The sequence below is a fragment of the Peromyscus maniculatus genome, chromosome 5 (genome assembly GCF_049852395.1).
Source record: "Peromyscus maniculatus bairdii isolate BWxNUB_F1_BW_parent chromosome 5, HU_Pman_BW_mat_3.1, whole genome shotgun sequence".
Taxonomy (NCBI): Eukaryota; Metazoa; Chordata; class Mammalia; order Rodentia; family Cricetidae; genus Peromyscus; species Peromyscus maniculatus.
In genome coordinates, this window is record NC_134856.1 from 16,555,226 (window position 1) to 16,579,989 (window position 24,764).

The following is a 24,764-nucleotide window of genomic DNA, read 5'->3' on the forward strand; positions in this document are numbered from 1 at the left end:
TCCCTTCCCTTGCAGAGACATTCCTGTAGGAGGTGACTTCAGCTTCATAACACCTTCTTCCCACCTTCAGCTCTAGACCACAAATGTTACTAAACATCTCACAGGCCCCAAGGCAAGGAGCCCCTCCAGCCTGGTCACCTTATCCTGAACTGTCCCGCATACAAACCCCTGACACCGGGAGCCCTCTGAACATGCCCTGACCTAGACAGAAAGAGAATGGCATCTTCACCTCCCTCCCTCCTCTTCTCCCCCCCTCCCCCCGTTTATTTTAACTTTTATTGATTCTTTGTGGGTTTCACATCATGCATTCCGATTCCACTCATCTCCCCATCTCTTCACATCTGCCCTCTGCTCTTGCAACCTCCCCTCCAAAACAAAACCAAATTTAAAAGAAAAGCCAAAATCAAAGCACAGGAGCAAAGCAAAGCACAGAGGAGACTCTTGTCTCGGAAGCTGTGGTGTGGTCCCGTGAGTCACACAGTCTAACACTAGTCCGTTCGTCTTTACTTGCAAGTTCATTGCCACGAGTCATTGGTGGGGCTTGAGGCCTCTGGCTTCTGCTGCACCACTGACAATGGGCTCTCCTGGAACTTCTCTTGGGTGTCCCATTGCTGTGCCATGTCATGGAGATCCTGCTGCCTTGTATCTGTAGGTCCATCGCCTTCACATGCTCCAACAAGCTATTCATTATTAAATATTTTTTCTTTTTCTTTTCTTTTTTTTTTTTTTTTTTGAGACAGGGTTTCTCTGTGTAGCCCTGACTGTCCTAGAACTCACTCAGGCTGGCCTCAAACTCACGCAGACCTGCCTCCCAAGTGCTGGGATTACAGGTGTGCGCCACCACTGCCCAGCTTCACCTTTCTTCAGGAGGCCTGGGCTGCTGCATTCTGGAACCCCATGGCTCCACACCTAGGCACTCACCATCACAAAGACATGGGGGGGGGGCCTCTACTCTCTGGTTTATCTTGTCCTCTCCGTGACCACTGTGTCCAAGGGGATGCTGCAGGGGAGGAAAGAGTATTTCTTCTCTTGGTTTCAGAAGAGTTACTGCATGGAGGTGTGGCTCTGTGCACTTGGCGGCAGAAGCCTATGGAGGAGGAAGACATATATACTTCATTGGAGACAGGAAGCCAAGAGAGAGGAGGCGGCTGGGATCTGGACCACCCTCACAGGTATGCTGCTAGTGTCCTAACCCTCCATCTAGGCCCTGCCTCCTAATGTTTCTCCCACGTCCCCAGATAGTGCTACCAGCTGGGGAGAGCACGCAACCTGTGGGCCAGTTCCAACCATAGCCTCTGGCATCTCTGTGTGCATGAAAGGCGCCACGGGAGTAGAGTAAGAAGCAAGGGATGGCGGCCTCATCTCTGCTTTGAGGAACAACAGCCTCCATCCAAACACTTCTTTAGCCAGACACCCACACACAAGACTGGACTGACGCGTCTAAGGGCACCACCCACCCCTTTCCCACTCCTGCTAGCCTATCATCACCTCAGGATCCACTGGGGAGCACTGGAGTTCCAGCTCAATCAGGTTTTCTACAACGAAGCCACACTCCCGCACCCCTCCTTCCCTCCTTCCCTATCCCTTCCCGCCGCTCTCCACCAAGCTCATTTCTACCTCAGGGCCTTGACACACACTGTTCTTGCCTTAGGACCTTTCTGGGACATGTTGGGCTGCCTCCTCAGTGAGGCCTTTCCTGGTCACGTGGTCAGCTGCTGACCTCTTCCAGGCCCTGTTTATCTTGGACCTCTGATCCACTCTTTCTTTCTAAGCAAGAGACTTTTCATTCTTACTGCAAGTCTGTGTATCATGTACCTCTGTGCCTCAGTCACCACATCTACAAAATGGGGCTGATTCAGCTTCTCGGGACTGTCAGGAGGGTTGATCTGACCTACATAGAGCACTTCTCAGTGGCTGGTATACAGCAAACACCTTGGAAGTGCTTTATTCTGCCGACTTGTCTTATTGTTCTCAGGATCTGGAATAGCACTTCCTGAGGAGGACCTGGTACATGCTATTTTCTGAATATGTTGTTATGTTTGAGTGGTATAAAGCAAGAGGTTTCAGTGTGACATTTTCACAGGCACATAAGGTGTGGTGCAGAATCACAGGGTCCAGAGCCTTGCACTGGCTGGCCACCCACACTGCCAAAGCTCCCACAGTACTGAAGTATGGTTTTGAATGACATCTGAACACAAATGGGTGGAGGAGGCAAGGTAGAGCACCCCACCCCCAGTCTGTTCCCCAGCCATGCCCTCCTCATGGCTGTAATTAGCCGATAACAAGACACCCAGCTCCGGGGCTTCATGCATAGAGCCTTTCGCAGAGATGCGATGTTCATTTGTTAATGACTACATAGCAATATCGAAAATTTTGGTTGCATTGTGAGACCGGTGCCTTCCCCATTCACCAATAATGACAGACCACTTAAAAAATAAATAACACATATAATTTAAGCAACTAAAACAAATAGCAGTGTTGACTTTGCCTGGGAAAATATTTTCTATTTCCCCGAAGCGTCCCCACGGGTGCCCTGCCTTGGTCTCCCCTGCTGAGATGCCGCCTCAGCAGGCAGCCTGGGAGCCATGTGCAGGGAAGAAACTCACCCACAGCCCCTGAGCCCTGCTTGTGGAAGCCTGACCTTGCTCCCGTCACCCCCAGGGCACGTTCCCTCAGGTGTCACAGATTCATACGCCTATGCAGCCCCGAGGCAAGGTCCGGAGCAGAGCAGACAGCAATAGGGACCAGTGGGGCCTGTGGAAAAGGGAAAAGCAATTGTCCCTCCCACCGGGGATTACCCTCGTCAACGGCTACACTACGAAAAATCTAGTATTTCAAAACAAAACAACAAAAATCCACTTCAAAGAGAGAGAGAGAGAGAGAGAGAGAGAGAGAGAGAGAGAGAGAGAGAGAGAGGCAGTGATGGCACAGGCCTTTAATCCCAGCACGCGGGAGGCAGAGGCAGGTGGATCTCTGTGAGTTGGAGGCCAGCCTGGTCTACAGAGTTAGTTCCAGGACATCCAAGGCTACACAGAGAAACCCTGTCTCAAAAAAAAAACAGAAACAAAAACAAAATGAGAAAGGGGCGGGGCTTTGTGTCTAATTCTGGGGCTGGAACCCAGGGACTTACACAAGCTAGACTCATGTTCCACCACCAAGCTCCAGGCCCAGTGACAAGACAGGAGTCAGCTCCTGACACTAGGAAGGAAGCGACAGGGTGAGAACCGGCTCCTGACATTAGACAGGGGGTGACGGTACAGAGGGCAGCCCCTGGTATCGGATGGTGGGTGACAGGATCGGCACTCTCTTCCTAGATGCTCAGTCTGTCAGCCTCCTGTTATTTGGGTCCCCAATGCGCCTCCTCCTGCCAAGAGCAGGAGAATAGCTTATTGTTCTCACAGGCAGATTGGAAGAGGACAGAGAAGCAGGCGGCCGGCCCCGCCATCCATCTGGCAGGTGGAGCAGACAGGCCCTGAGGTTATCTGAGTTACACTTCCGCTAAGCACCCATTCGAGCAGGCACAGCTGAAGTACTGCACAGTAAATTCAGAACCTGGATGAAGGACCAGGACGTACAGGAACTAGGCAGGATCACCCCTGAGCAGGAGCCCCACCTACAGTGGAGAAGAGGCCTCTCGCTAACTGAACTCAACTCCCAGCCTCCACCGATTGGACCTTGCAGAAGGGGAGGAGTCGCCTGGCCCGGGATGAACCTATCAGAACCCCTCCCCGGAAACACGCAAACCAGGACAGTGTATCTGTCAGCAGAAGCAGTGAGTGGATACTGAGCAGCCGCTGGTTCTGCTGGGGACTCTAGTGAGACCTAATGAGAGGGACCCAGGTGGCACAGGCCATCGCTGGGCAGAGCCATAGAGCTTTGTAGGGAGCAGCCCTCTGTCGGGGCCCTGATGAGGTCGGCCATACCAGCATCTGGTCCAGATAATTGGGAAAAATGGTTCCACGATCTCCTCACAAGTCTTATCCTTCTAAGGCTTTCCAACACATTTGGAATAAAATACCAGGACACTGCCATGACAAGCCTCACAGAACCTTGTCCCCAACCATGGCTTGGGCCTCCCTTGCCACACCCTCTCCCTGCTCACCTGCCCCGTTCCTCTGGCCTCTTTACTTGACCATCTTTTGAACATTGCCTACGATTCCCTGCCCTTGCACCGGCAGGGCGTCAATTCCCACAACAGTTTCTGGAAAGTCCTACATAGCCCCTCCTCTGGCTCCAGTCCAATCTGCTCGCCCTGTACGGGACTGAAAAATCTACCTGTTCTTAGATGCCTCCCCCTCTCCCCATCCTGCTTTCCCATGAGGAATCTTGTTGTGGATCATCGTAAATGTAATATTAAATGGAATCAGTAAAGTGTTTGGTCCATAGTGAGCCCTCTATAAGTGTGAGTGCATTCGTGTGTGTGTGTGTGTGTGTGTGTGTGTGTGTGTGTGTGTGTGCTTGGCCTCCCCCAATTGGAATGTGACCATCAGTGGCCTGTGCCCCACACGTGCTGGTTAATAAGTATTGGTCAGAAGAGAAGGGAGGGGGAGAAAGGAAGAGAGGGAGTCTGTAGAGAGTGTCAGGCTGCTTGAATGCTAATCTTGGCTGTGCAGCATCTCAGCTGGGCCTCCTCGGCCAGACATTTCCCTGTTAGTCACAGCATCCTACAGCACCCTCAGTGAGAAGGCAGCCAGGACGGAATAACGTGAGGGGCTCGTTGGGAAGGCGCAGGTGAGGCGACCTGGCAGGTATTCAAGTCCTCTATCAAGGACATTGCTGCAGCCTATTCCTCCTAGCAGCTCCCTTTCCCGCCCTCTGCGGCCTGCCGCTGACCGGGGCGTGCAGCCACACTGCGCCCCATTAGCATCATTAGGCATGCAGTGATTATAATAATTAGGCGCGCCTCACAGGCGACCCTCAGCAACAACGGCCCCGCTGCTCAGAAGCCGTAATTGCTGCGTGGAGATTCAAATGAAGGCTAATTAGATGTCAGTTGCTCTCCCCTCCCCAACTCACAGTCCCCTACATCATCTTAATACCAAACTGCCCAGTGACCACCAGCCATGCTGGATAATTCAGAGACCAGAGCAAGCAGCAGGACGCAGGGACACTGGCCTGCAGGCTGAGCCATCAGCACATGCGCAGAGAGAAAGCCGGCAGGGCTGAAGACCCCGCACTGGGCACCAGAGGCAGGGCTGGGTGCTGTGGTCCTGGGTGTGCAGGCGCTACACCAAGCACTTTTTCTCCTCTTGGGGAGCAGGGAAGCTATGGGACCTGTTTCACCCAGCAGATGGTATTTCTGTGAGTATGTCAGTTTTGCGTTCCTGTAGCACAAGACGGAGACAATTACTTCAAATGGGAAAAGAAAGTTTCGCTAGGCCCATGATCTCAGAGGTGGTCACCTGGCCTGTGGCTTTCGGCCTGCAGTGAGGTGGTGCATGGTGGACAGAGCCTTTGCAGAGCGAAGCTGCTCACTTCATGGTGGCAGGAAGCTGAGACGGGGTGGTGCCTTTGAAAACACACCCTGATGATCTTAAGGGCTCACCACCTCCCAACAGTGCTATCCACTGGAGACCATCCTTCTTCATGTGAGCCCCTAAGGGACGCGGAGGATCCAAACAGAAGCAAGGACAGTAAGCCAGACAGGTGCAGCGGCTGCCTTAGTGAAGGAGAAAGGCCTTGGTGCTGGGCACCCCTGTCCTTGGCCCATCCACCCTCCTCCTCTGCCACCCTTGCTAGCGTCACTTGGGGAGATATCGAGTCCCATTCCACGGGCTCTGCTTTAACAAGTGGGGTGCAGTATCTTGCACTGACCCCGAATGCAGCTTCCCAGGGAGCCCTAAGCCCAGGACAGTCAAACAATTGATAACTCTGCCCAGCTTGGTGTCAGAGCCTCAGCGTCCCCACTTGTCAACATGAGAGTGTCAGGCACAATGACCCCTGGGGCCTCTGGCTGTCCGCTCTGTTGCAGACTCACTCTAGGCCTCCTGAAGTGTGAGGGAATCGTGATGTCTAGGCCCATCTCTAGGTGTGAAGACCTAGCTGAAGGGTGAAAAGCAAGACACCAGTCAAGTGTTCCTTGCTCCCAGCAGCAGACAGGGGACCATGTAGTAAAAATGAAAGGTTATTTTACAATAGCCTCAAGAAATATGTGCCTTGGGGTGACTCTAACCAAGCAAGTGAAAAACTTGTATAACAAAAACTTTAAGACAGTGAAGAAAGAAACTGAAGAAGATATCAGAAGACGGAAAGATCTCCCGTGTTCATGGGTTGGTAGGATTAGTAAAGTAAAAATGGCCATCCAACCAAAAGCAATCCACAGATTCAACACAATTTCCATCAAAATTCCAACACAATTCTTCACAGAATTTAAAAGGCCAATGTTCAGTTTCATATGAAAACACAAAAAAAACCCAAGATAACTAAAACCATCCTGTATAATAAAATAACTGCTAGAGGCATCACCATCCCTGGTTTCAAGAGCTATAGTAATAGAAACAGCATTGTATTGGCACAAAAATAGACTCACTAATCAATGGAATCAAAATTGAAGATTCAGATATAAACACCTGATTTTTGATAAAGAACCTAGAAACACACACTGAAAAAAAGACAGTATCTTCAACAAATGGTCAAATTGGGTGGCTGCATGCAGAAGAATCCAAACCGATTCATACTTACAACCCCACATAAAACTCAATTGCAAATGGATCAAAGATCTCACATGAGGCAAGATACCCTGAATCTGACAGAATAGAAAGTAGGGGATAACCTTGAACTCGACTGGCACAGGAAAAAACTTTCTGAACAGAACACCATTAGCATAGGCACTAAGACCCACAATTAATAAATAGGACGTCATGAAACTGAAAAGCTTCTACATGGCAAAGGACAACATCATTCAGATGGCAGCCTGCAAAATGCAGAAAGATTTTTTTTTTTAAAGATTTATTTATTATGTATACAGTATATGTGACTGCAGGCCAGAAGAGGGCATCAGATCTCATTACAGATGGTTGTGAGCCACCATGTGGTTGCTAGGAATTGAACTCAGAACCTCTGGAAGAGCAGTCAGTGCTCTTAACCTCTGAGCCATTTCTCCAGCCCCAGCAGAAAGATTTTTAACCAACTATTTATCCATTAGGAGTACTAATATCTGAAATATATAAAGAACTCAAAAAACAGGGCATCAAGAAAGCAAATAGCCCAGTTTAAAATGGGTTATAGAACTAAACAGAGAGATCTCAAAAGATGAGACACAAATATCTGAGAAACACTTAAAGAAATGTTCAACATCCTTAGTCATCAAGGGAATGTAAATCATAGCTATTTGGAGATTTCATTTCACACCAGTCAGAATGGCCAAGATCAATAACACAAATGACAGCTCGTGCTGGCAAGGATGTGGAGCGAGATGAAAACTCCTCCATTGCTGGTGGAAGTACAGACTTGTACAGCCACTATGGGAATCAGTATGGCTGTGTCTCAGGAAGCTGGAAATCAGTTTTCCTCAAGGTCTAGCTATCCTCTCTTGGGCATATACCAGAAAGACTCTACATCCATTCCTACTACAGAGACATTTGCTCAATTATGTTCAATACTGCTCCATTCATAACACCCAGGCATTTGAAACAGCCTAGATGTCTATCAATGAAAGAATGGATAAAGAAAATGTGATACATTTATACAATGGAATATTACTCAGTTGTTAAAAAAAATGAAACTTTTAAAATGGCAAATGGATGGATCTAGAAAAAAAATCATACCTGAGTGGTATGTATTTGTCCCTCAGGATGATGCGTATTTGCTTATATGTGGATGATAACTGCTAAGTCTTCAATAAACAGGCCATAATCTATATAACCACGAAGGTTAAGTCCATAGTAAGTGACTCAGGGGGAGGCTGACTCTCCTAGGAAGGGGAAAAATGATAGTTATGGACTAGGTAAGGGCATGGATCAAGAGGATCAGATGGAGAGGGAGAGAAACGAGGGGTAAGGAAGGGAATACGGCTAAAAGGAAGGGCCATTTGAGAGGTCGTATTGGAATCCCGACATGATAGTCACCAAATAACAGGGCAGACAAAGCCTCAACTAAGCATCTCTCATCACCAAATAAAACGTTCAGTTCTAGGAATGGGTTACATCTCATTGAGTTGTTAGCCAAAGTGGCCCCATGGACACTCATAAACAACCCAGGCTGTTGCGAAGGTTATTGAATGTTCTCCACTAACTGATGGCAAGTTCCTATTGGTGAAGACAGCACCTACACAACTCACTGAACGTGGAGAAGACAAGCTGGTGCCTACTTAGCGCTTTCACTTCCACTGACTAGTGTTCATGGTACTAGAAGAGACTCTGCACACCACCAGAGAAGAAAGGTAAACACCAACCCAGCCACAATGCAACCCAACCCAACCCTTCGACCAACAATGTTGACCTGCCTGCAAGGTACATTAATGCAATAGTGACACAGAGCTTGTGGGAGCAACCAACCACTCTCTGGTTTGACTTAAGGCTTATTCCATGAGATGGAGCCCATAACTGACACTGCTTGGGTGCCCAAGAACCTTAGATAGGCCAGGGACCTAGGAGGAAACCAAATACTACTGCCATGTTAAGGGAACGTAGCAGTAAAATGACTCCTAATGACATTCTGCTAGACTCATAGATCAGTGTCTTGCTCAGTCATCATCCGAGATGCTTCCTCCTGAAGAATGTGATAATAAATGCAGAGACTCACAGCTGAACAATGTGCAGACAATGAAAGCCCTTGGGACGCTCAGTCCTAAATAGGATGTCTCCATCAAATCCTTCCCTTTGGGGCTCAGGGAACTGTAGCAGGAATCTTAAAAGTTCTTATTAATAAAATCAAACCCGAGGCCGTTTATTGGGGTGAGTACTGGAAGGTCAGAGAGACAGAACAAGCCACAGCTATCTCACCTCACCAGTTCCTCAGCTGGTCCTGTTTCCTCAGACTGGAAGCCTCTGAGTCCTCATCCAGAATGAATCTCAGCTGAACTGTGTTGCTCCATAGCCTGAAAGCTTAACCAGCCAAATGCTTAACCAGCCAAATGCTTCTAATTTCTGGTCCTCACGCCTTATATATCTTTCTGCTTTCTACCACCACTCCCTGGGATTAAAGGCTGGCTTCCTGGGATTAAAGGTGTGTGTCACCATGCTTGGCTATTTCCAATGTGGCCTTGAACTCACAGAGATCCAGAGGGATTTCTATCTCTGGAATGCTAGGATTAAAGGTGTGAGTGCCACCATTTTCTAGCCTTTGTATCTAGTGGCTGTCTGTTCTCTGACCCCAGATAAATTTATTAGAGTACACAATATTTTGGGGAACACAATACCACCACAGGGAACCCTGTGGAAGAGGAGTCAGAAAGATTGTAAGAGCCAGAGGGAATGGAGGACACCAAGGAAACAAGGCCTTCTAGACACGGCAGGACCACACACATATGAAGAGACATGGACTGATAGCATGCACAGGGCCTGCATGGGTCTGAGCCAGATGGAGTCCCAGAGCCAAGAGAGTGTATGCAAGCCTCCACTCAGCCCAGAAACGGTCTCCAATTGACAGGCACTCACAGAGGAAAACTTCCATCTCTCCAAGCATGTCTCACTGGGTATGGAGGACGCCTCCTAAGGGCAGGCCTATGCCTGGCAGTAGATGCCAACAAGACAAACTCAGTGGCATTTTGGGAGGTTCCTTGCCTCATAATGCTTTGTTTGGGCATTGTTTTTTAGTTGTGTGTTTTGTTTTGTTTCCTTGTTTGCTTAGTTTTCTTTCTTCTCTGTGTCTCTTTTCTTTCTTTTTTCCTTACATAATAATATATATATATATATATATATATATATATATATATATATATATATATATATATACACAATGGTTTCAAGTGTTGTGTTTTTATGGGATTTCTGCATGTGCAAATGCATGTGTTTCTGCATATCAATGTGTTTCTGTGATTTTCTTTTGTTCTTTTTTTTTCTTGGTAGTTTGTTTGCTTCGTCCTATTCCAGTTTGTTTATTTTTATTTTTTCTTTATATTATTTTTAGAAGCCTGTTTGTATTCTAAAGAGAAATAAAAAAAATAAGGGTGTAGCTATAGGTGTTGGGGACTCGAGGACCATCTAGGAGGAGCTGGGGGAGTGGAAAGTATAATCAAAATATATTGTATGAAAAATATTTTCAATTTAAAAAAATGAAAGGTTAAGCAGAAACACACATGCATGCATGCACACACATATACACATGCACATCTATACCCAAATGTATATCCATACTCACATGCATAGCCCCTCACACGTGCATACACATCCATACTCACATGTGCACCCCACAATGCACATCCATGTCCACATGCATACCCACATGCATACCTTTAACATATCACACACACCCTCACACATATGCATACATACACATGCATAACCACACTCATATGCATACCTATACACATATGCACACCCATACACACCCCATACACATGCATACATACACATGCATACCCACACCCACATGCATACCTATACACATATGCACACCCACACACATGCATACATACACAGGCATACCCACATCCCTACAGAAGTGGAACCTGTCCCTGAAAGATTGCTTTAAGAACAGAAGATAATGCAGGATCCTTATCAAAATTCTAACATGATTCTTCACAGACCTCGAAAAAACAATACTCAACTTCATTTGAGAAAAAAAAAAATAACCCATGACAGCTACAATAATCCTGTACAATAAAGAAACTTCTGGAGGTATCACCATCCCTGATTTCAAGCACTAGTACAGAGCTATAGTAATAAAAACAGCATGGTATTGTCATAAAAACAGACACGTGAATCAATGAAATCAAATCAAAGACCCACATAAATCTACACACCCATGAACACCTGATTTTTTTTTTTACAAAGAAGCCAAAATTATACAATGCAAAAAAAGAAAGCATTTTCAATAAATTGTGCTGGCATAACTGGATGTCAGCATGTAGAGAAATGCAAATAGATCCACATCTATTACCCTGAATAAAACTCAAGTCCAAGTGGATCAAAGACCTCGACATAAATCCAGTTACACTGAACTTGATAGAAGAAAAAGTGGGAAGTTGCATTGAACACATTGACACAGGAGACAACTTCCTGAACAGAACACTCGTAGCACAGACACTGAGGTTGACGATTAATAAATGGGACCTCATGAAACTGAACAGCTTCTGTAAGGCAAGGGACACTACCAATAAGTGTCAACAGCAGACTACAGAATGGGAAAAGATCTTCACTGACCCCACATCTGACAGAGGGCTGATGTCTAAAATATACAAAGAACTCAAGAAACCAGACACCAAAATACCAAATAATCCAATTTAAAAAATGGACTACAGACCTAAACAGAGAATTCTCAACAGAAGAATCTCAAAAGGCTGAGATACACTTAAAGAAATGTTCAATATCCTTAGCCATCAGGGAAATGCAAATCAAAACAACTCTGAGATACCATCTGAGATACTTGTCAGAATGGCTAAGATCAAAAACACTAATGTCAGCTTATGTTGGAGAGGATGTGGAGTAAGGGGAACACTCCTCCACTGCTGGTGGGAGTGTAAACTTGTACAGCCACTTTGGAAATCAGTGTGGCGGTTTTTCAGAAAATTGGAAATCAGTCTACCTCAAGATCCAGCTATATCAATCTTGGGCATATACCCAAGGAATGCTCAATCATACCACAAGGATACATGTTCAACTATGTTCATAGCAGCTTTATTCATAATAGCCAGAACCTGGAAACAACCTAGATGCCCCTCAACTGAAGAATGAATAAAGAAAATGTGGTACATTTACACAATAGAGTATTACTCAGCTGTTAAAAGCAATGACATCATGAAATTTGCAGGCAAATGGATGGAACTAGAAAAAATAATCCTGGGTGAGGCAACCCAGACTCAGAAAAACAAACATGGTATATCATCTCTTATAAGTGGATACTAGTTATAAAGTAAAGGATAATGATGCTACAATCCACAGTCCCAGAGAAGCTAGGTAACAAGGAGGGCCCAAAGAGGGATGTGTGGCAGCATTCCTGCTGAGCTCCTGGCTGGGCTCCAGAGAGCATCACCTAGCCCTAATCCTTCCTTTGTTTAACCACACCTTTTGTTTCTCTTACCTTTTGTTTCTCTTATCACCCTATATGAATCTTGTCTGAGAGTCAAGGATCAGAGAGTCCCTCAAGGATCAAAGGCCTATGCAAAACTTGGTCCAGGAAACCCGGAAAACCGAGGTACCTGATAATTCAAGTAATTTGCACTTGGCATTTGGTCTCTGGGAGCTCCTTTTGGGTTGCTTTGAAGGTATAGAAATTAACTATCTAAACTGTAAAAAAGAGTAAATAAATATGCCCTAAGTGAAGGGAAAAGGGCTTCAGTCCTTCGAGGCTGGAGCCCCCTGCAGCCATGAAAGTCTAGATTCATTCTTAAGATGCTTCTGTGTCTTCTTTCCACGGACCTGCGTGAACCTACACACCTGTGTAGCGACTCACACAGCCACAGGGATGCATGGATTTCTCTGGGAAGGGGAAACAGAAGAGATCTCCTGGGTAAACTTACGGCGTGGGGTGGGAGGTGACATGAGGGTTCAGGTTGGGTGGCTTGAGGGCAGGATGGAGGGAAGAATAATGAAAGAGGTGTCTTGATGGGGTGGGGGTGGGGACATTTCAGGGTCAGGGAGAAACCTGGTGCCAGGGAAACTCCAAGAATCCACAAGGATGACCCCAGCTAAGACTCCTAACAATAGTGGAGAGGGTGCCTGAACTGGCCATCTCCTGTGATCAGACTGGTGATACCCTAATTGTCTTCAGAGAGCCTTCATCCAGTAACTGATAGAAACAGATGCAGATCCGCAACCAAGCACTGGGCCAAGCTCCAGAAATCCTGTTGAAGAAAGGGAGGAAGGACTGTACAAGCCAGGGGGCGGCAAGGTCATCACAAAGAAACAACTAACAGGCTCCCAGGAGCTCACAGGCTCTGAACTGACAGCCCTTTACATATGTGTGACAGTTGTGTAGCTTGGTCTATTTCTGTGACTCCTAGCAGTGGAATAAGGGCCTGTGCCTAACACTTGAGCTGGCTTTTAGGAACCTGTTCCTCGTACTGGGTTGCCTCACTCAGCCTCAATACAAAGGGAGGAGCTTAGTCCTACCTCAACTTGATATGCTATGCTTTGTTGACACCCATGGGAGGCCTGCCCTTTACTGAAGAGAACCAGAGGAGTAGATGGGGTGGGCAGAGCAGAAGTTGGGGGGAACAGAAGGAGAGAAGAAGAGGAACTGTGGTCTGGATGTAAAACAAATGAAAAAATTTAATTAACAAAAAAGAAAAAAAATGAAAGAAATGTCTGGGGGAAGGAGGCGACAAGGGAGGAGCTGGGAAGAGGGGAAGAAGGGAAAACTTTAATTGGGATATAAAAACCAAAATAAATAAATAAATAAATAGAAAAAAAAGGGAAGAAAAAGATAAGGCAGGAAGTCATTAGCTAAGCCTCAGCCCCCAGCTGGCCCTGAGTAAATGGCAGGTCTCGTGGCAGTTGTGCCCAAGTCCAGGATGTCCCCCTGAGATGGGTAGAACGAAGCCCACGAGAAGAGTGGTAACGTCACAAACGCAGGCAAGTGCGAAGAACTGTGCAAACAAGACAGTGAAGGCTCTGAGAAGTCTGCAGCAAATAATCCCGCTTGCTCTGTTGAGTTACCAGGCTTCTCTGACTGCAGACAGCTAAGAGACCACGGCACTCACGGCCGCCGTGCAGACTGAGACAGACAGTTTAACCAGGCCTAGGAGGGTGGAGGACTAATTTTTGGCAGAATGTGAAATTGGTACATAGTTGCCTGAGTTTGGTTCAGAAAGACAACATTCTTACATGGCCCATCAAGAATGGGGGCCAGCCATCTTGGCAGTTCAGGAAAAAGGCAGCACCCTCCGACGAGAGCCTACACACGTGCTCACAAAATGTGGTGTCTGCAGGAGGCATGGGTGGGGTGCGGGTGTGATTCCTGCCAGAAGAACACGCGGTTGACAGCTGGGCTTCACTAGCCAGTTATACCAATGAATCCTTTGCAAAAACCTGAAGGGGCAGGGACACATTGGGTCCCCGTTGTCCTTGATGAAGAAGATGGCTTGCGGCAGGGGTGCCAAGAACTAGGAAGGGCCTGACCCTTACCTCTCCATGCTGGGCTGGTGAAATCAGAGGGCTTCACAGAATAGTGGCCCTGAGGAGAGCTTTAGGAACTGTGGTGTTCTCTCTAGAAGACAACCACCCCACTGGGTCTGGAGGAGCTCAACCACACAACAGACTTCTCCCAGACTAAGGTTCTTTCTGTCAAAGTTTGAATGTTTTTGCTCCTTCCCAAGAGCCAAGATGAAGTTTAATCCCCAGTGCCTCCATAGTGGAGACACAGCCCTTTGAAAGATGCATACACTGTATGTGGAGCCCCCTTGAACAATTATACCCCTGTAAAGGGGGTTCATGGGGAAGCCAGTTCTTTTTGTTGTTGTTTTTGTTTCTTTTGTGGGGATCCAGTACTCACACTCCCTGGAAGATGCAGAGTGCAAGAAGCATAGGCCAGAGTCTCAGGGACTTCAAACCTCCTGCCCAGCCTCCGAATTGTGCAACATGTCTACTCTATGAACCACCCAGTCTCAGGCATTCTGTTAGAGCAGCACCAACAGACTAAGACATCATTCTAGTTGATAGATACCCAGAGAACTCATAAAGCGTAGGGAAGTTCCCAGAGGGAACCTCTCTTATCACAGAGCCCTGCTCTCAAGACCTGAGGACAAGTTTCAGACAAATTCTGGGGGCCAGGAGGGATAACAGTAGCTTTATTGCTTGCTTGTTTTCATTTCTGTGTATATGTGTGGCACTCACACATGAGTAGGTATGTGTGCATGCAGAGGCCAGAGCAGGGAGTCAAGTGTCTTCCTCCATCTTCTTACCTTACTGCCTTGAGACTGAACTGCAAATTCCCTGCCTCTGTTAGGTTGGCTAGCCAGAAAGCTATGGGGTCTGTCTATCTCTGCTCCCCAGAGCTAGGGTTACAGGCATGTGTTGCCATGCCTGGATTTTTACACAGGAGCTAGGCATTCAACCCATGGCCTCCTGCTTACACGGCAACTGTCTCCTCTATCCCAGTGGATTATTTCCCAACAGCACACAATGTATGTTAGGCACTGCATGGATTCTCTTCTTTAATTCCCCGTATGACCGTATCTATGAGATACCATGACTGTCTGCATTTTGCAGATAATGCAACTAATGCAAGAGGAAATTAGCAATCCTGACCACACATCAGGGGAGCCTGTTGTAATTAATACCTCTCCTTTTCCAAGTCCTTCTGTGGGTGCTCCACCAGCATGAACACCTTCAGGTTTTCTGGGCAGACACTGGAGCCAAGGGAACCCTCAATGGGTGGGACTTAGACATTTCTGTTGGAATCAATTTGTTGAGCATCCTTACCCAACAGATGTGCTATGCACGTGCAAGCAAGATTGTATAGGGCTGACAGAGAAGAGCTGCTGCTGTTGCTGTTGCTGCTGCTGCTGCTGCTGCTGCTGCTGCTGCTGCTGCTACTGTTGCTGAGAACTCAAGGTAATACTAGAAGTTACACATGCTGGGAGTGCTGATCCAGCTGGAATGATGAGACGTCACTGATTTCATAGGGTGTTAAAGAGGCATACCTTTAGGTTACCTGTGATGTCATTTCTAGAGAGGATTACATAATGCAAAAAAAAATTGCCCCAAATGTGGACAGCACAATTTCATGGGCTGGGGTCCCCAGACTGAAAAAAAAATGGTAAAAAGCAGAAAGGTGTTTGAGTGCTGGAATTCTACATCCTTTGCTTCCTGTTCTACCAAGATGTGCACAAGCAGCCTCACAGTCCTGCCACCACAGCTCTGAGTTACCCCGGCCCCCATGACCTTCTGACTATAATAGACTGTGTATCCTTGACCTCTGACCCAAATAAGCCTCTCTTCCCTTACATTGCTTCTTTCAGATATTTGGTCACAGTGATGAGAAAAGTGATGAATATGTAGCCTAGTATATTCAGACCCAGCCTAGCAGGACCAGACCCAGCCTAGTAGGACCAGACCCAGCCTAGTAAGACCAGACACAGCCTAGTAGGACCAGACCCAGCCTAGCAGGACCAGACCCAGCCTAGCAAGACCAGACACAGCCTAGTAGGACCAGACCCAGCCTAGTAGAATCAAAACAACCCACCAGTAATTCCACCTGCCAGAAAAAGGCTCAACATCATTTAAGGATAACAGAAAAATCCAGAATATAATAAAAGGTTAGTACACATACAAAAAAGATTCAAAAATCAAGAAAGAGCTGATGAATTAAGTTTGGAAGTTGGGATTAACACCCACAGGTTTTGAAACAGTTGTTATAAATATGTTAAGGAAATTTAGAGAAAACACAGACCCAATAAGGGGAAATACAAAGACTCTGAAATGCGGACTCCAAGAGAACAAAACAGAAATTCAAGAACTGGTATCATATCTGAAGTAAAATAGTCACTAGGTGTCTTCGAAGTCAGAATGGATTCTGTGAAAGGAAAGAGTGAACTGGGAGATGCACTGGCTAAAGGTGCCCTGAGAGAAAAGAGAACACATTAAAAGTAGGCAGGAACTCAGCAGTGGTGGGGTAATATTTAGTAGTCCAACATGCATAGTATTAGAATCCCAGACAAATAAAGGAGAGAGAATAGTGCACAAAATAATATTTGAAGAAATACTCACAAAGCTTCATAGAAATTAGAGTTTCTTTCAGTGTGATAAACACCATGGCCAAAAACAACTTGGAGAAGAAAAGGTTTATTTTATCTTAGAACTCTCAGGTCACACAATGTGGTAGTTTGAATGAAAATAGCCCCCAAAGACTCTTAGGGAGTGGCATTATTGGAGGTGTGGTCTTGCTGGAGTAGGTGTGGCCTTGGTGGAGTAGGTGTGGCCTTGGTGGAGGAAGTGTGTCATTGGAGTTGGGCTTTGAGGTTTTAGATGCTCAAGCCAGGCCCAGTTTCTCTCTCTCTCTTCCTGCTGCCTTTAGATCCAGATGTAGACCTCTTGGTTCTTTCTCCAGCACCATGTCTTCCTGCACACCACCATGCTTCCCACCATGATGATAATGGACTGAACCTCTGAACCTGTAAGCCAGTCCCAATTTAATGTTTTCCTTTATAAGAGTTGCTGTGGTCATGGTGTCCCTTCACTGCAATAGAAACCATAATGAAGACACACTCCATCACTGAAGGAAATCAAAGCAGGAACCTGAAGGCAGGAGCTGAAGCAGAGACCATGGAGGAACACTGCTGACTGGCTGCTCCCCATGGCTTGCTCAACCTGCTTTCTTATAGAACCCAGGCCTACCTGCCTAAGGATGACACTACCCACAGGACTTGGCCCTTCTACATCAATTATTAATCAAGAAAATGTCCTACAAACATCCCCACAGAAGAAGCTGATGGACGCATGTTTTCAACTGAGGTTCCTCTTTCTAAATATGTCTAGGTTCCTGTCGAGTTGACAAAACCCAGTCAGCACAGCTGAGATCAACCTACTCGAGCAAATATAATCAATATTAAAAACTGATACCTCTGTATTCACAGCTATATGCTAACTTTCAAAAAATATGAAATATAGCTCTATACAACAGTCAGAGAAAAAGATGCAATACATACAGGAAAATATTGATTTCCAAAAATATAGATGGAGGAGAGAGCTCTAAACCCAGAATTGTATATACAAAAATTACATATTCAGAATTGTATATAGAAAAGTAAGAGGGAATGGGAGGCTGAGGCAGGAGAATTGAGAGTTCTAGGCTAGCTTGAGCATTTCAGGATACAGTAAGATCCTGGCTTATTAGAAAGATAAAGAAAAGCTCAAATAATTTGTTATCAGCAGTCTTGCCCCTCAAAGACAAAAAATAAATGCATTGAAAGATTCTGTCAGTGGAGGAGTAATTAAAACAGATGAAAATTCAAATATGTTAAAAAGAATGAGTACACTGGAAATGGTAATAGTGTTTTTGAAATAAAAGACCACCTTTTTCCTTCTCTTCAATTCTGTTAATAGAAAACAATCACTTAAAGCAAAGATAATAGCTAGCATTGTCTTCACAGGATTCTTGCACATGCAGAAATAATACATATGAAAGAGCACAAAGAACAGGGAAATAAATGGTAGTGTTATAGCTTTCTAAATTTTAGGTGAATTGGTAAAACATAAATCAGGAGTAAAGATTATGAACAAGATAACTACAAATAAATAAAGAAGACAAGAAACAGAGTAGACTATGAAAATATCCTACATGCCCAAAGTAAAGCAGGAAGGGAAGCCAGATGCTGGATCAAAGAGAAAAATGAAAATGACAGATTTAAGCCCACCCATATCAATAATTACACTAAACATAAATGTTCTAAACACTCCCGTCAAAAAATAAATGCTGATATTGTGAATCAGATAAGCAAGGCCAACTCTGTTCTTACAAAAGGAACACTTTAAATACTACAACAGGTAGGGAGTGGAGGGAGACCTAACTGAGTAAAGTCATGGGTGAATATATGCTGTCGACATGGACACAGCCATGTCAAGGTCCCCAGAGCCTCAGACCCACAGGAAAACAGCAGAACTCCCAGGGTGAGACTCAAGGAAATGGCAAAGAATCCCTCTGGTCAAAGCATACATGTTGACATTATGTGCAGAAAATGTCCAGCGTAGCTTTCTGTACCTTTATATGCATGGTCTGAAGATCATTCCCCTACAGGGACTGTTCCTACCAAAATTAACTAAACCTACCTTCTTGATCCAGCTGTTGCTCAGCTGTATACAATAACCCCTCCTCTCTGTTCAACTGTATATAATAAACACATTAAGTTTCTGGGATGCTGGGTTTTCTCTATTGGAGGCCCCAGGCAAACCAGCCTCATCTATTTCTGATTATCCATCTGTCTGTCTTTTCTTCATCCCCTTGCATCTCCAACCAGGTCCATCCATGGAGCCATACAAATACTCAGTAGAAACAATAGAAGATCGAAATCAATATAAACAAATAAGATTAAAGTTTAGAAATACCCTCAACCACATGAAATAAAACTGGGAATCATTAATGAAGCAAAGCTGGAGAATTTATAAAATTGAACACACACAATTTTATGGGACAACGTGTCAAAATTTGTGAGACACAGTGAAGTGGTCTCAAGGGAAACTCACCCACGTGAACGATGCCTGGGACTTCCCAAACCACCATCTTAACCGCCCCTGCTGGAGGCGGAGAGGAGAAGGAAGAGGTGTAGAGACGGCACCAAGAGGAAGTGGCTCTGAAAACAGAACGAGATAAATAAAAGAGAGTTTTGAAAACAATAGAGAATTAAAAAACCAAAAGTTGATTCTTAGAAAATAAAACAAAACTGAAAAAATCTTAGGGTGACAAATAAAGTGACAAAGAAAACGTGAACTAAGATAAAAATATAATGGGGGCGTCACTGAGGACTCCACAGGGGAAATGAGCTAAATATATAAAAATAAAACAAGTGTCTGCCAACAAAGTAACATGACAGATAGATAGATAGACAGATAGATAGATAGATAGATAGATGATAGATAGATAGATAGATAGATAGATAGATAGATAGATAGATAGATGATAGATAGATAGATAGATAGATAGATAGATAGATAGATAGATAGATAGATAGATAGATAGACGACAAACAAACAAAAATCTTAACAGATCCATGAAAAATCAAAAATTGTCATTAGCCAAACAAACCAACAAATATAGGCCAGAACCAGACGGATCCACTGGGGAATTCTACCAAAGAATTTGCCCTGCTATTTCTCAATATGTCTCTTGGGGACATTAGAAATGGAGGTTATGCTTCCTTATTTATTCTATGAGGCTAACACTGCTCTACAGCTACAACCAGACCAAGAAGTCACAAGAAAATCAAATGTCAGGCTGAGATTTCTTATGAATGTAGATGAAATTATCTTCAACAGATATGAGGAAAGCAAGGACAGCAGTGTGATGAGAACGTTATACACTGTGGCCAATGAGAGTTGTCCAAGTGAGGAATGCAAGATGGTGCAATCTTGGAAATCAACAATGAAATCTGCTATCCCAACAAAGTGAAGGGGAAACCCACACAGTGGTCTGAACTGATGTGGAATGAAGCATTCGGTTTAACACAACATCCTTTCATAATTCAAAGTAAGAGGAGCTCCACCTATCCAAAGGCACCCAAGGATGTCAGCTGCGGCATGACAGCGAAAGCCGTGGTGGCTGAGGGTTTTCCTCAGAAGACCAGAGGCAAGATAAGGATTTCACTTTCACCTTTTCTGTTAATTTCTGAACAGGTCTTTCGGAGCCAATAAGAAGAATGCACAAAACCATCAACACTGAGGGAAAAGGAGAGAAAACATGCATCTGTAGATGGCATTGTCTTACACAGAAAAGTTCTAATGAAGCTACAAAATGGTAGTTTTTTTAAAAAAATTTAACAACAGGGCTGGAGAGATGGCACACTGATAAATATTAAGTACTGCTTTTGCAGAGGACCCAAGTGGGTCCCAGCACCCACATTGTTTAGCTCACAACTGTGTGTAGCTTTAGCTCTCGGGGAAACCACACCATCTGCTGTCCCCCACTGGTGCCTGCACTCATGTGCGCACACACACAAACACACAAACAGGCACCTGCACTCAAGTGCACACACACACACACACACACACACACACACACACACACACAAACACACAAACAGGCACCTGCACTCAAGCACACACACACACACACACACACACACACAAACACACAAACAGGCACCTGCACTCAAGTGCACACACATACACACACACACACACAAACACACAAACAGGCACCTGCACTCAAGTGCACACACACACAGAAGCACCTGCACTCATGTGCACACATATGCATAACTTAAAATTCATGCATGCACACACAAACATATGCATAATTTAAAATGAATCTAAAAAATAAAATCCAACAACATTGTGGTTAAAGAAGATCAACATACAAAACCAGTGTTATTTCTTACACCAAAAACCATTCGAAAAGCAAAATAAGAGATAAGCCCATTTCTAACAGCATGAAAAAAATAAAGTGTTTTGTGGTAAATAAACCAAGAGGAGCAATAAAACCAACTATAAATCATGGCTGAGAAAAGAAAGATCTTAAATAAGTGGGAAGCCATCTTGTGCTTGTAAGATGAAAGACAGTATCACCACATAATTATCTAAAGTAACCTACAGATTCAGTCAATATCCCAATGGCCTTTTATGCAAACAAAATTGAATGCAAGTTAAAAAAAAATGTGGGTAACTGCAAGAATCTCCAAATGACCAAAAGCCATCTTGAAAAAATAAAAGTAATTTTGGAATGCTCAGTCTTGCAGTTTCAATTTGAAGCTAAGGAATTGAAGAGTAACGGCAGGTATTTCTGCAGGGCAGGTGTATACATCAACAGAACAGAGCCATGAATAGTTTTTAGTAAAAAAACATGGAAGTCTGCGGTGGTAGTTCAGATGATAAGGCGTTTGCCTTGCAAGCACAAGAACATAAGTTCAATTCCAGAGCCTGCGTCAAAAGAAGGTGGCTGTGGGGGTCAGTACAAGCCCAGTGCTGTGGGGGTCAGTATAACCCCAGTGCTGTGGGGGTCAGTATAACCCTAATGCTGTGGGGGTCAGTACAAGCCCAGTGCTGTGGAGGTCAGTATAACCCCAGTGCTGTGGGGGTCAGTATAACCCTAATGCTGTGGAGGTCAGTTACGGCCCCAGTGCTGCAGAGTCAGTGAGACAGGCTGACTCAGCCAAGCCTAGCTACTTGGTAAGTTCTCTACTAGTGAAACACCTGAGGCTGTCCTCTGGCCTCCACAAAAACATGTACACTGTGCACACAGACCTGTTTTTACATACTCACCCATACACAAATGCACATGAACACACAAGTACACACATTCACACAAAAATATGGAAATAAACCCACACATATGTGTTCAATTGTTTGGGCAAAGGTGCCAATATCTTCAATGGGAGAAATAATCTTTCCACAAAAGCCTTGGGACGTGTCCACATGCAAAGAGGAAAGCTGGATCCTTGCCTCATACTATAGATAAATAAATGAACTAAAAATGGATCAAAGACTTCTATAAGGGAGACCAAATGGCAAAATTCTTAGAAGAAAACAGAGATATATCCTCATGGCCTTTACCTTGGCATTAGCTTCTTCGTTTTGATACCAAAACCTCAAGCAATAAAAACTGAACAGTTTATTTCATTCATGGCATTATCAAGAGAGTGAGTCAAGATCTACAAAATCTAAGAAAATGTTTGTAAATAATGTATCTGCTAAGATTTTGAAATCTAATGTCTGTTTTTATGAAAGGACCAGAGGACAAATAATTCAATTAAAATGTAGATAACTACACAAAACTCTCAACAAACTCTTGAAGTAATATTTAACAGCCCTTGTCATAAAAAATGCAAATCAACTCCACTACCCATAGCAGCATAATCTAATAAATATAATAAAATGAATGGAAAATAACTTATCAGTGAAAACATACCAAAGTGGGAGCCTGTAGACATGCTTGAAATATCAGTGGTGGTCTACCCTGGAAAAGAGTTTGGTAGTTCCCCAGCAAGCTAAACCTGGCATTAGCATATGACTCAACAACTTCACTCAGGCAAATACCCAGAAAACTTAAAGTAGGGGTCCCAGTGTGGTGGGTTGAGGAAGAATGGCCCCCGTAGGTTCATATACATGAATGCTTAGACATCAGGGAGTGGCACTATATGGAAAAGACTAAGAGGTGTGGCCTTACTGAAGGAATGTGCCTTGGAGATGGGGTGTGGGGAGAGGTGTTTGAAGTTTCAAAAGCACATAACAGGCCCAGTGTCTCCCTCTGCCTGAAGATCAGGACATAGCTCTCAACTACTTCTCCATCACCATGACTGCCACGCCATGCCATACTCCCCGCCATGATGATAATGGGCTAAACCTCTGAAAGTGTAAGCCAGCCCCCAAATAAATGTTTTCTTTTATAAAAGTTGCCATGGTCATGACGTGTCTTCACAGCAATAGAACAGTGACCAAGACACCTAGCAAGCAAAGGCTTGTATACAAATGTTCACAGCAGTACTGTTCATGATGACGATGAAGGAACGACTGTCGACCTGTCACAAAATAATGAATTGGGGCTGGGCAGTGGTGGCACATGCCTTTAATCTCAGCACTCGAGAGGCAAAACCAGGCAGATCTCTGTGAGTTTGAGGCCAGCCTGGTCTACAGAGCAAGATCCAGGACAGGCACCAAAGCTACATGGAGAAACCCTGTCTTGAAAAAAAAACCAAAATAATAATAATAATAATAATAATAATAATAATAATAATAACAATGAATTGGTATTCAAAATATGGTTTATATATGTATAGAATATAGTTCAGTCTTAAAACAGAATGAAGCTCTTGTGCATGCTACATAATGAGTGGATGCTTCAAATATTGTGCTAAATGGGAGAAGCCAGGCACAAAAGTCACATATTGTACAATTAACTTTTATGAAAAAATCCAGAAATAGGCAAAGCCAAGTATAAGAAAGTCCGCAGACACAGAGGCCACTGGTTTCCAGGGGAAGGAGGCAGAAAAAATAGGGGTTTGGAGGTAATGAAATATTCTAGAACCAGACAACAGTGGTGGCTGGTGACACTGTCTGTACTAACTGTTTAACTGCTGCTAAACCGTTCCTTAAGCATCCAAAATGGTACACCATGTGTCATGGGCAGTTTACCACACATACACTCAGACACATACACACACACACATACAGACACGTACACACATACAGACATGCACACACACCACACATGCACAGACACACACATAGTCACACACACACACCACACATGCACAGACACACACACACCACAGACATACACACATAGTCACACACACACACCACACATACACAGACACACACCACAGACACACACACATAGTCACACACACACTACACATGCACAGACACACACACACACACACACACACACACACACACACACATACACAATGCCACAAAGGCTGGAGACTCAGTTCACTGATGCAGCACTTGCCTAGCATGCATTAGGCCCTCTATTCAATCTTCAGTATGACAGGAAAAAAAAAAAGTGGGAAGGAGCCACAGAAACTCCAACACAGATATCATAGTGTGTATTTCTCATGCACATAAATGCCGATATAATTTACAAAATGCTAACATGCAATCTAGCAATGTATAAAAGGATGATATATGTCAGCGAAGAGGGACCTAGCTCTGTTCGTGCAGTTGATTTAGTATTTGAAAGGCAAACAATATAACTTACATTAGCAAACTGAAGAGGAAGTTATGATCAGATGATCATAGATTCATAAAAAGCATTTGACAAATTGAAGCCCCATTCAAAAACATGAAACAGAGCAGAAACATAGGGAACTCTTCAGAGAAAGGGAGCTTTTCTTAAGAATGACAAGCATATCGTATTTAAGGTAAATTATTTAATACTTCCTCCGTGATTGATAAGGAAGTGTGGCTGCTGTCAACATTTCTACTTAATATCATTTTAGAGGCATTTATTATTGCAATAAGGTAAGAAACAGAATAGAAAGGCATAAATACAGGAAAGAAGAAATTGCATTT